This window comes from Echinops telfairi, unplaced genomic scaffold (genome assembly GCF_000313985.2).
Source record: "Echinops telfairi isolate 266 unplaced genomic scaffold, ASM31398v2 ScPeMD7_7468;HRSCAF=8506_0, whole genome shotgun sequence".
NCBI lineage: Eukaryota > Metazoa > Chordata > Mammalia > Afrosoricida > Tenrecidae > Echinops > Echinops telfairi.
Window position 1 is genome coordinate 11,466,323 of NW_022111369.1, and position 13,553 is coordinate 11,479,875.

The 13,553-nt window shown below is 40.3% G+C and overlaps 1 long non-coding RNA gene across 1 annotated transcript; it reads left to right on the top strand.

The window, feature by feature from the left end:
* Positions 1 to 546: 546 nt before the first annotated feature.
* LOC123520988 lies at positions 547 to 10,652 on the top strand. The gene is made up of 3 exons (XR_006679492.1): positions 547 to 1,006; positions 2,997 to 3,141; positions 8,266 to 10,652. It is a non-coding gene; the product is annotated as an uncharacterized LOC123520988 (long non-coding RNA).
* Positions 10,653 to 13,553: the final 2,901 nt, after the last annotated feature.

A 13,553-nucleotide genomic window follows, 5' to 3' on the forward strand; every position in this document is an offset into this window, starting at 1 on the left:
GGACAGCACTATGGGAAAAACTCAAGTGTACCAGTGGTTTTCTCGTTAAAAATAAGTGAAATGTTGATTGATAACAAACCCATTCTGGACGTCTGTCAACATCCTGAATGGATGAAAATATCTACTTGGAGTACATTTGGAGTCGTTCCACCAGGTCAGACTATTAATCAAGCTTTCTATTTAGAGATTCTGAAAAGATAGCATAACAGTGTGCAGCAAGAAAAGGCTTGATTTGTGGCAGACGGGGGACTGGTATTGCCACTATGACAGTGCACTTGGTCACGCAGCCATCTCAGTGCACCAGTTTTTGGCAAAAAACAGCATGACTCTCTTGCCCCATGCACCTGACTCACCTGACCTCGCTCCATGCAACTTCTTCTTGATTCTGCGAATGAAGAGGGACATGACAGACAAGATGTGAAGAAAAAAATCAGGGAGACTCTGTCAGCCATACAAACAGATGATTTTGAAAAATGTTTCCAAGAATTTAATCACAAATTAAAAATGTATTAAGTGTAGTGGAAAGTACTTTAAGGTGATAAGATTGTTTTGTAAAAAATTTTTAATTGCATAGCTTTGAAAACAAATGTGTTTTTGGTGGGGAACCCCACTGTATTTGTAAACAACAATTTTCTTACAACATGGGTATTGTTATATTTTTTCACAAATATATTTCAATGATATACACATATATAATAGTATATTATCATAAATTGACATGTAGTAATAGTTTCCCATACTCTTGATAATGAAGATCAGGCTCTATTTTAGTCTAACTTTCTAATTTCCTCAGAAGTCCCATCCTCCAACTATGTCATGCTCCTTACTCCAAACACATCTATACTTTTATACTCCCACTACTGTGTTTCTCTTCTCTTGCCGTGTCCATTCGTGTCTTTTTCTCACAGTTTTCTTTCTGTGGAGGAGCCTTGCTGGCAGAGTGGGTTACGTGTTGAGCTGCTAACTTCAAGGTCAGCATGTAGCAACCATCAGCCTGTGGAGAAAGGTAAGGCTTTCTACTCCTTTGAAGAGTTACAGTGTGTGAAACTCACGGGAGCAGCTCTACTTTGTCCTCGCGGGTCACTGTGAGTTAGAATCTACTTGTTGGCAATGACTTGTTTGGTTTAGTTTCTATTGTTATCAACAATTTTCACTTGCTGGCTTGTTGCTGGAACAGCGAGGGGCCCTGTGGCTGTACTGTGAGGAGGACAAGGAGAGTAGCATGACTGAGGTCAGAGGGGTAGCAGGGAGCCAGATCCTGTGGAGCCTCAGAAGCCACTGTAAGGACTTGGCCCTTCACCCTGGTAAAATGAGCCACAGGAGCATCCTGAGCAGAGGTTTGGATCACTCTGATGGCTGTGTTGAAATACATCACGAAAAGGAAGGGAGAGAACAAGAATGGAAACGGATATCATTGACAAGTTTTCTGCAGGAACCCAATAAACTTACAAAGAGTTTTTCTTCCTTGAAATCATCTTCTTAGAGTAAATTCCTTAATGTGGAGTCAAAGAATAAGAATATCTTATAGCCAAATAGATTTTCATAACGGTTATTCTAGTTTATATTGCCACCAACAATCCTATGAGTTTTGTAGTATCTTTTTATCTTTCCTAGAATAAGGTATATTATATAGTTATGATTATGCACTGAAGGTTTATATTCCCCCCCCCTATGTATTTACTAGCCCTAGTATCTTTTATGAGTATTCTGTATGTTTTTCTTTGCCAATTTTTCTACTGAATCTCAATGTTTTTACCCATTTTATATGATAGCCTTAATCTAGTTACAGAGCTAGATCCAAGTTTAAAGATATTAGGCTATGTTGGAAACAGAAATCTAAATGGGAAAAAAACCCTGAAAATATTTATACCGTGTGCTAATTTGCCATATTTGAGGCAGGACTCTGTGCAACCACCTCCATTATGGTACTGTTTCCTGTTCTTCACGAAAAATTAGATACCTTTCTTAAAATAGCAGTAACAGTCTACATTGAAAAGGAATAAAGAGTAAGGGCCCTACAATTTTAAAAGAAATCACCAAAAAGCCTTCCAGACAATGAATCTACCCGATGTAAGCAGCTAAAAGTGGATGATAGGCCACCGCCGTGCTCTAGCAGAACTTTGCAGTTGGCAAGATCAGAGTTCACCACCCGAAAGCAGGACTGGCCCCCGAGAGGGAGCAGAGCATGCGCAGGCCAGAGTCTCAGGAGCATTTCTAAACTCAAATGGGCCAAAGGAGTTAAGTCCACAGTGGAATCACCAAGCAGACTCAACCTCCTATGCTAACACAGCAACTCAGGCAGGACCACACACCCATCGCCCCTTCCCGAAAGAGACTCCTGCACACATCTAATAGCCCATAAGGGCAGAGGAGGAACCACAACTCAGCTTTTAATATGTAGTATGATGATGATGATTTGTTTTTAAGAATTTTTATTGTAAACTAAGTGCGGGTTTAATTTCAGATCTTGAACTTTGTAGTCAACCATTTAAACTAGGAATCAGACCCTCCAATTGCTTCCCCTTTCCTTGCTCCTTGATTTCTCTTCTCGAAGACAAACAGTGGACTAGCCTGTTGACGGGTCTCAGTTAACTTGGGGAAAACTCAGGGCTTTTGACTCAGATGCTTCCTAGATGCTCCTCGCACTGCACCAGTGCTTCTTGAGCTTGTTCTCCTCTGCAGAGGCCAGTTGAAATGCTGTCTTTCTTGTTGAAAGCCTCTCCCAAGCCTTCCAGTTGAAGTCAGCTATTTTCCTCTCAGGGTTTCCATAGCATTATTTATTCACCCCTCTGTTACAGTGCTTAGAGCCTTCTGCTTTGTCTTCAAATTGCTCACACGTCAAATTCTCCCCCTGAACTGTCAGTTTCCTGAGAGCAGAGGTCAGAGCATAGTAGGGACTACATCCTGGTTTGGGACATTTAGCAATTAATGTTTGATGAATGAAATTGATGTCCTGTAAGACCAACAGATTATGCTTTCTATTTTACGTATTACAGTAAGTAAAGAAACGAGAACTTAAGTGGATTCCTGGACGGCGCGGGTCTTCTGTGTCTATTTTCATGCTGGTCGATGTGGTTCAAGGATTTGAGGCCTGTGGTTCTGTCTGCTTGCTTCCCGGTGCCTGTAGAAGTTCCCTGAAATGTAAGAAGCTCTGCCTTTTAAGACTTATCCTAAAAGGGAGGCTTAACTTATCTAACCTAAATATCTACCGCCTTTAATTAGCCTATTTTATGTTTAAGGATCCCTAGTGGCACTGTGGGTTAGGCATCGGGCTGCTAACTAAAGTGTCGGCAGTTAAATTCACCAGCCACAAGGAGAACGGTGAGGCTATCTGCTCCCATGGGGATTTCGTAAGAACAGTCTTGGTGGCAATGTGGGTTTGTTGGTTTGTTTGTTTATATTATTTTTAATATTTGTGGTTCTGACCAATGTACTAAGAACGCCTCATAGCTCTTAAAATATAACATTTTTTTAAAAGTTCTTTTCAAGAAAATAATTCACTTTAAAATTCTACTCATTACAGAGATTTTTATTGAAATCCTTTCTAAAGTTGCATTATTTGGGGGGCAATAAAAAAAATAAATAAATAGAGTGCATGTTTTCCTAGCATAAAAAAATTGATCAATCAATATGTCTCAGTCTTCATGCATTCCATATGCTTTCTAATGCATCTTAAAATATTTCATGCTTTCTGAGTCAGTGATTAGTGTTGCTTCTTCCCAAGGGACTGAGTGAGACCCATAGAAGTAAAGTCTTTGGAAAGGGTCATCTCTATTATTAGAGTAAGTATTTAAGATTATTTGGTAGTTCTCACACAAGATTCCCTTAGTGCCCTAGGGGACAGTTTAACTTATATGTTTTAAATGCCGCCATGATGCAAAGACAATGGATGATCATCACATGTTTCCTGCTGCCTGTTTGTAGCATGTGAGGCAGAATAAGCATAAGAAGTGCTTAATGACAAAAATAGACTTGCGGCTCAAAGGCCAAAATTCTTGTTCCAGAATGCCTTTTTAAATGGGCTTTGTGTGATAATATCAACTTCCATGTTTGAAATTGAACTTCCTGAACTTTAAAGCAGAAGTAACGTATTTAGATTTTAAGATTAGAGAGACCATGAGATCCACGGTACTAGAATACCTAACTAATCTTTAGAGAGCAGTGGAGGACCAAGTGGCATGTACTGAGATAGAAGAAGAATACAACCCATGTGGACTGAATATAAATAGTTGAGCTGCTAAACTCTTTTAAGATAGAGTTGCACTTAAAACATCATCGACAACCCCCCCAAAAAAAACGAACAACAAAACATCATCTACTCTAAGCTATGATGTTTTTGAAGGTACTTTTCTCAGAGAAACGTTAGGGTTTTTGCTACCTCCTTCCTAATATCAAGCGACACCCCTGCAAGTTCTGGTTTTCTTAGTTTGCCGAGCACATTAAAACTTCTTTTTTTTTTTTTTTTTAAGGAATATTTTGGAGCGCTCCGTAAGCTCTTATAACGTATTTTCTTACCACTACACAGCCTCCAGCCTTCAGCTCCTCAAAACGAATGACCAAAATATCATGTACAATTGCATTACAATGTAATTGCCTCTAGAATACACTAACCACTTTAAAAAGATGTTTTTCATTCAGAAATCTGAAAACCATAAAGTAGCTCCAGATTGTAGATGCTTTTCTGAATCTGAAGAGGATTTTTCAAGGTGAGAAGCGTCTTTCTTACCTGTGTGATGAATGGCGCCTGTAGAGGCCAGAGGGGTTCATTGCCTAAAGCCACCTAACTAGCAACTGGAGCTGAGGGAGCTGGAACTGCTGTTGGTTGCCGTCCAGTAGAGTTTAACTCAAGGCAACTTGTGAGCACGCAGAACCATCCCAGGGGGTTTTCAAGGCTACGGCCATTTGAAAGCAGATCGCTGGGTCTTTCTTCCGAGGCACCTCTGGGGTATTGAAAGGGCCACCTCATGGTCTAGTCAGATATTTAACCATTGGAACCACCTAGAGATTCCTGAGTCAAAACTAAATCTTCTAAGTACAAGCCCAGCTTTAGTCTTCTCGTGCTTTCCTGTGTGTTTTGCCACCTTTAAAGTAGAAAAGATTGCATTTGGCTTTTCATGTTATATGCATTTGAACATAACTGTATTATTGCTATTACGGTGGAAATGAAGATATATGTCCCCTACCATTCTTTGCTATAAATTTCTTTACAATAACTACACAAAGCAGTGATTATTTTAGTGCACAATAGATTCTTCCTATGGAGGTTTCTTTCCATACCAAAATATTCTTGGTAAACTCCCAAACCGAATTTAATTTGACCACTGCCCTGGTGGTATAGTGATTATGCATGGCAAGTCAGCAGTTTGAAACCACCAGGCGCTCCTTGGGAGAAAGGATCGGATTTCTACTTGCCTGATCATTCTTGTAAATATGACTGAATTAAAGAGCAAACGTAAGCTGATTAAAACACTCTGTGTGGCTTAACATTTTAAATCCAGAAATCTTACTTGTGATTATCTCCCAGCAACCAGTTTTGGCAAAATTGTTTGTTTCGTGGGAGTCACACTGGGTTCCTTTTGCTCACCCTTGGTGTGTTTCCAGTGCATGGCTCCCGGGAGGAACAGCAAGGGGGTGAATGCAACTCTGAGGGGGTTTCCCCTTCACACTGCGCTTGGATGGTGAACGTGTGGGTCATTCTTATATTTTCAGTATTCATTGCTACTGATGTGTTAGTCTGAGCAAAAGGGAGGGACATAAACCAACCAGGCCTTTCAGAACACTGACTTGACACTAGCAGCTGTTGATGTGGGTGTTTTTTTTCAAACAAAAAGTGCAGCAAATTAGGATAGCCTCTCCTCAGAGTTTCTTTCTCATGTGCCTTGAATGAAAGATTTAGAACAGAGACGGAATCCCAGAGAAAACAGGTGGCGCAGGAGCTGGAATGGATGGTGGCCAAGTACCATATGTCACAGCTTCATCCTCCCTAACCAATTGGCCATCCCATGGGAACCCTTTGCAATTTATCACAAGGAACATATTTTATGTGGAGTGTTATGGAGTTGGCCTGAGAGTAGGAGTGGCAATTTTAATAAAAAATCATTTTATTGGGGGCTAGTATAACTCTTATCACAATCCATACATACATCCAATTTTATAATTCTTCGTTATAAAATGTGTCGAGCACATTTGCACATTTGTTGTCATCATCCTTCTCAAAACATTTGCTTCCTACTTGAGCCCTTGGTATCAGCTCTTTGTTTTTCCCCCCTCCCTTCTCCACCCACCCTCCCTCATGAACCCTTGATAATTTATAAATTGCTATTATTTTTTCATGTCTTACACTGACCGATGTCTCCCTTGACCCACTTTTCTCTTGTCCATCCCCCAGGGAGGGGGTTATATGTAGATCATTATGATTGGTTCCCCCTTCCTCCCCAAATCTTTCCCTTACTCTCCTGGTATTGCTACTGTCATTATTGGTCCTGAAGGGGTTATGTGTCCTGTATTCCCTGTGTTTACAGCTCTGATCGATACCAGTGTAAATGTTCTTGTCTAGCCAGATTTGTAGGGTAGAACTGGGATCATGATAGTAGGGGGGGAGCATTAAAGAACTAGAGGAAAATTGTATATTTCATCAATGCTACACTGTACCCTGACTGGCTCATCTCCATCCTGCAACCCTTCTGTAAGGGGATGTCCAGTTGCCTACAGATGGGCTTTGGGTCCCCACTCTGCACTCCCCCTCATTCACAATGATATGATTTTTTTGTTCTTTGATGCCTGATACCTCATTCCTTTGACACCTCATGATCACACAGGCTGGTGTGCTTCTTCCATGTGGGCTTTGAAACTTCTCGCTAGATGGCTGCTTGTTTATCTTCAAGCCTTTAAGACCCCGCATGCTATGTGTTTTGATAGCCAGACACCATCAGCTTTCTTCACCACGTTTTCTTATGCATCTGCTTGGTCTACAGCGATCAGGTCAAGAAGGTGAGCATCATGGAATGCCAGGCTAATAGAACAAAGTGTTCTTGTATTGAGGGAGTACTTGAGTAGAGGCCCAATGTCCATCTGCTACCTTTATACTAAACCTATAAATATATGCACATAGATCTATTTCAGGAATGGCAATTTTATAACAAAGAATTATTTCCTCATACTGCACGGACACAAATATTATCCAATTTTAAAAGGAAACTTCAAGTTGATCATTCATTTGGGAGAAGGAAGGTACTTTTTATAAGTCATTTCAGACTTGTCCATTATCTCCTTTTCCTTTCCTAGGAAGGATCATCTAACTGGCAAACATTTTACTTGACTGGTTATGGGTGTGTACACCACAGAGAGAGAGTTTAAGGTGGGATGACTGGAGAGAAAAGAAGCAATGACACTTCTGTTCATTGTCCCCATGAACAGAATTGTGATTATTCTATTGCTGTACATAGAACATAAACCTTTGATGAACAGCACAGTATAAAAAACTTTTACCTCCCTGTTAGTTGTGAAAATAGGGGTATATTACAACTGAGGATGTCATATTAGTATCATACTGTGAATGCCACATCGACACTTCACTGTCACTGAGAAAATGGTCACTAAAACCAAAGGTGTTAAGCAATGATCAGAAAAGACTAATTACTTAAATTTCTTTCACTGTAACTGATCACTCATAGATTGCCTGGCAGTCAAATTTGCCTTTCCGTTGGGATTAATTTTGGAGTACATTCATTCCTCATTTGTCATGTGAACTAGTATGGTACAATGCTAAATTTTGAAACTTCGTAATGTGCAATATTGAGGCAAAGGAATGCTGAGTCACCTTGGCAAGAAGCCACATGGAAAGGTTTACATGAGTCAATGATCCGGAGATTGCTTTTCACCCTGAGAACTTCCGTAATTGTGTGAGCAGTACATTGGCTCCCACTTCCTAGAGACTGGAGTGTTCAGGGGGAATTAGCTTCAGGTCTGCCTTCATCTCTGTTCCTGGTCCAGCAAAGGGAGCCATGTACTGGAACCTTTCCAAGGATGAGCAAAAGGAGGTTACTGGCTGACTGATACATATAATCTAAACCGCTATCATCACGTTCCTCAAAAAGCCAAATATATTAGGTGCGTATTTGTAGCATAATGATTAAAAAAACTGTTTCTTTTTTTTCCACTTTACTACTGTACTAAATTTTAAAGTGTATTTAGTTACTTCTTGCTGCATAACCAATCACCACAAAATTTGACAGCTTAAAACAATACTCATTTATTATTTCATAGGTTCTGCAGATCTGGAATCTGGACACAACATAGCTTTGTCCTCTACTTCAAAGACATCTCAAGACCCCATTGGAGAGCAATGTGCTTCCAAGCTCACCCGATTGTTGAGATGATTCGCTCTATGGCTAGGGTTGGCTGGAGCTCCGTGCCACATGGACCTCTCAGACACAGCAGCTTGCTTCGTCTACGTGTAAAAGCCAAGAAGGCAATGCAGTATACCAGTAAGATAGAAACCACAATGTTTAGTTATCTAATCAGAGAAGAGACAACCCATCACCTTTATTGGTTATTCTGTTTAGTTAAAAGCAAGTTACCTAGGTTCAGACTGCGTTCAAGTGCATGAGTACCAGAAGGCAGGCAACAGTGGGGACCATTTCTACCATAGTTACTAACCATAATCAATTGAAACTCAATTCAGATGAGCAAAGGGTTATATGTGACGGAAAATCAGCACAGTCATGTTTCAAGGCAAATTTTGCTCTAATCATGGATCTGTGAAGGTTTGCCTGTGTTAAATTTCCAGGAGAGTATTATTCTAGAAAATTGAGGCCCCATAATGTTGAACTGTTTTCCTCTAGGAATCATGGATAGAAGCTGTAAGGTAAGGGCCATGCAATCAAGGACAAGATTGTGACCATAGCACAGGGCAAGACTAAACAGTTAAATTCAGCTAACCGCCTTTATGTTGGGGATCTTTTGTAGATGTCTGGGCAGTCGTGAAAATGTGGAATAGAGAGAAGAATGAAAAGAAGATAGAACTAGCTAATACCTCCAACTGATTAAAAACAAACATGCATTGCACAACTACTGGGGATTTTCACATACCACTGTCCAGGATCATAATACTGGAACCACTGAAGTTCAGATTTCTCACACATGATGCCAAATTCCTAGAGGAAATTCAGGATTCTGAACAGCTGCTGAGGAACGGCAGTGCCAGGGCTGTCTGAGTGGGTGTACAAAAAGATTGAAGTGGATTTGTAGGAGATGAGATATTAGGGATGTTTAATAACAAAGTATTTAAAACACAAAGAGATAGTATGGTCTGATCATCAAAAAAGTGTGTTCTGAAGTCAAATATCCTTCAATCTTCTTCCTAAATTTATTACTTGGTGATCAAGTAATAAAGTCAAGTGGCCTTACAACCAAGTTTTTTTTAGAATTTTTAAATTTTGCTTTTAGAATTAAGTGAGATGATGTATATTCCATTTAGTGGCACACAATACATTTCAGTAAATATTATTACTCTTACACAGATTTATTACAGCAGACAGAGGTGAGGGGTAAAAAAAGAGAAGAGAGGATAATTCAAGGTTTTAGCTAAGGGTGCTGGCAGAATGATGGCACCATTCATTTACAAGTAGAAATTTCGGGGAGAGGCCAGTACTTGTGTATTGTTTGGGTGAAAAGAGATGAGGTCAGTTTCAGGCTTCTTAAACTTAACATGAAGCATGTGATGCCATCCAGCAGGTTCTTTATGGTCTCACAGAAAGTTAAATCTGGAAGTAACCATTTGAGATCTGTGTTCTTATGTCTCTTTAGTCATGATTGGTCTAAGGTGAACACTTGCTCCTTTCCTCTGACTGTTCTCCCAGGCATCAATTGATTTATTTAAAACTCAGACTAAGCTTCACTGGAAATTGCAAGTTGATTCACAATATCAAGAAGATGCAAACACTGTAAAGGCCCATTAGTGGGAGAATGGATCCATAAGCTTGGTACATGGTCACAATGAAATACTACACACCATTAAAGAATAATGATGAAATTGTGGAACACCTCATGACAGATGCATCCGAAAGACATTACACTGAGTGAAGTTAGGGCAAAAATTATATGAGACTACTGTTATGAAAAAGAAAAGGGTTTCATACCAAAAGAAACATACTTCGGTGGTCGACAGAGGTAGAAGGGGAGAGAACAAAGGAAAAACAATAGGCTAGACAGGTGGTCACTTGGGCCAAGGGAAAGATAATATACTACAAGAGAGTGCTGGTGGAAAGGGCTAAAGGTGGGGATAGGACAAGTCCTTGGGAAGTTTGATGTTATTTAATACCCCCACGGGGATGATTGACAATGTTTTTCTTTTTTTGTTTCTTTATTTTTCTGCATTTTGCTTATTTATTTGGTTTTTGTTGTTGCTGTTTAGCTTGTGGGTTTTGGTTTTTGTTATAATATGACTGCCAAAGTAAACCAGAACTGTTCATAACCATTTGCATTTAGTGGCACACAATACATTTCAGTGAATATTATTACTCTTACACAGACTTACTACAGCATACAGAGGTGAGGGGTAAAAAAAGACAAGCACATGGACTCTGGGCTTCCACTTAACTCTAGCCCCAACCCAAGAACAGTTAATTCTGATAACATGACCCTGCTGGGTACTCACCTTCATGAAATGATTACTGAAGATAAGGGTACTACAGCAAAATGTAGTGAAGAAAGCAGATGGTGCCCAGCTTTTGATTGGAATAGTGGCTGGGATCCTGAAGTCTTGTAATTAAACAAGCAGCCATCTAAGTGAGGAATCAACTAAGCCCACATGGAAGAAGCACACCAGCCTGTGTGATCCAAAGATGACAACAACATTTTTTAAAGGTAGAGCTTAAGCTGTGAACCCCCAATTTGTAGAAGGCAATGGAGGAAGTGGGATCCCAAAATCCATCTGACGAGAGTAGCTAGTCAAATTAAGCTTCTGGCAGATCCCCTCTAGCCACAGGAAAGGGTACTCAAATAGCTTTACTGACAGAGATGATCTTAAACTTGATTATGGTGGATCGAACATGGTATAATTTGATACTTTGTCAGTGGACTTCCCTCTTGACCCAACCTGAATTGGTTCTAGGCTGAAGTATTTCTTACTTGTTCCACAACAAAAATTTCTTCCCTGTGAGAGTGGCGATACCGATACCGGGAGGGTAGAGGGAAGGTGGGGTAGAGAGTGGGAACCGATTACAGGGATCTACATATAACCTCCTCCCTGGGGGATGGACAACAGAAAAGTAGGTGAAGGGAGATGTCGGACAGGGAAAGATATGACAAAATAATAATTTATAAATTATCAAGGGTCCATGAGGGAGGAGGGAGCAGGGAGGGAAGGGGAAAAATGAGGAGCTGATGCCAGGGGCTTACATGGAGAGTAAATGTTTTGAGAATGATGAGGGTAACAAATGTACAAATGTGCTTTATACAATTGATGTGTGTATGGATTGTGATAAGAGTTTTATGAGCCCCAATAAAATGATTTTTTTCATTCTTCCCTGGATTTTTACATATTGATGGTGGTCTTTTCTTTCTTACTCTATATTTGTATTTTTTATCTTTATATTGTTTTCTTGCCATTTTATTTTGTTTGTATTGTTTCTGTTGGGTTTCCCAGTTTATGAAGCACAAAAGGAGTAGATGCATGGAGATAATAACTGATGAAATGGTTTATCGGGGATGTGGAGTGGGGTGGGGAGAGTGAGGGGCTTTGGGGAACAAACTGAATGTGGGAGGGGGCACTAGAACTGAATGTGATGATGTATGTACAATTCATTTTAAAAGTGATTTAACCATGAAAGTGTATGACACTATATCAAGAAAACTACTGAAGAAGAAAAGAAACCAAACTGGCCCACGGGCTACCAAAGGTGACGGGGAGGGAACATTGAGTGTTTGCCAGTGGTGGCAGAATAATTTGGAAAAGGGCACCAATAGTGGCTGTATAGCATGAAGAGTGTAATCAATGGCAGGGAATGATACAAGTAGAAGTTGTTGAATTGGAGAAGTTTGGGTGTGTATATTTTTCCCACAATTAGAAAAAAATATATAATTTACAAGGAAGGAGAAAATGTTCTAGAATTGAATAGTGACAATTGTACAACTCTTTGTGACATTATTGAATTGTAAGACATGAATGAAGTGCTAATAAAACTTTTAAAGTAATGAGGGTGTAATAAAAAGAATAATAAATACGTTTTTCATATTGTTGAAACCATCATGTGATATGTAAAACACCCCCCCCCAACTAATTCACAAAAATTGGGAAAAAGAAAACACTGGAAATTGAGCTCAATTTTCCTGTTCTCTGTACCCAAAAGCATATAAATTCAAATGGCATTAAGAAGCATGAAATGGTACTTGCGTCAGCAGCACTTATACTAAAGACTCGTAGCACAGGGTCAGAGAGCAAACTGGATAAGAAGCATGTAGAATTTGAGTTTCCTTTTCCATGAAGTTCCTAAAATCCAGCTTCAGTTTTGACTAAACCGAAAACCCCATTGCCATCAAGTCCACTCGAACGCCCAGAGCGCATCTGTAAGGTGTCAGCGGCTGTAAATCCTCACAGGAGGAGACAATCTGTCTCTCCCGCAAAGCTGCTGATGTGCTTGTGCTGCCTGCCTTGTGATTAACAGATGGTGCTTATCCCGCAGTGTCACCGGGGCTCCCCCACTCTTGTCTGCTGTTGTTCGATGCCAGCCAGCTGCTTCTGACTCACAGCATCCCCATGTAAACCAGGAAGAAACAGCGCCCAGTGCTGGGTCATGCGCACTGTGGTTATGTTTAAAGGCTTCTGTTGTGGCCACAGTGTCATCCCATTCCATTAAGGATCTGTCTACCTCTTCTCAGTTCTTGACTGTACCAACCATGATCTCCACGATGCGAGAAGAAGTCTCCCTACCCTTGTTTCTAAGGGGCTTTCTGGCTGTGCTTCTTCCAAGACAGAGGGGTGGTTCTTTTGGCAGTCCATGGTACTTTCAATATTCTTCACCAGCACCGTAGTTCAAATGAATCAATTCTTCTTTGGTCTTCCTTATCCCATGTCCAACTTTCACCTGCATAGGAGGCTTTAGAAAATGCCAAGCCTTGGGTCAGGTGCACCTTAGTCCTTAAAGTAACACCGTCCGTGCTCTTCAACACTTTAAATAGGTGGTGCAGCAGATTTACCCAACGAAGAGCACCGCTTGGTCTCTTTACAGCTAGCTGCTTTGAGCATTGATCGTGAATCCAAGCAATATGAAATCTTTGACAACTCAACCTTTTCTCTATCATCGTGCTACCTACTGGTACTGCTGGGAGGATTTTGGTTTTCTTTACATCGAGTTGTAATCCATACTGAAGGCTGCAATCCTTGATCTTCATCTGTATATCATAATTGTTAATAAACCTTCCTCCAATCCTGATGCCAAATTCTTCTTCACATAGTCTAGCTTCTCAGATTATTTGCTCAGCACACAGAATAAACAAATGTGGTGGAAGACTGCAACCTTGACAGACACATTTCTGATTTTAAACCATGCAGT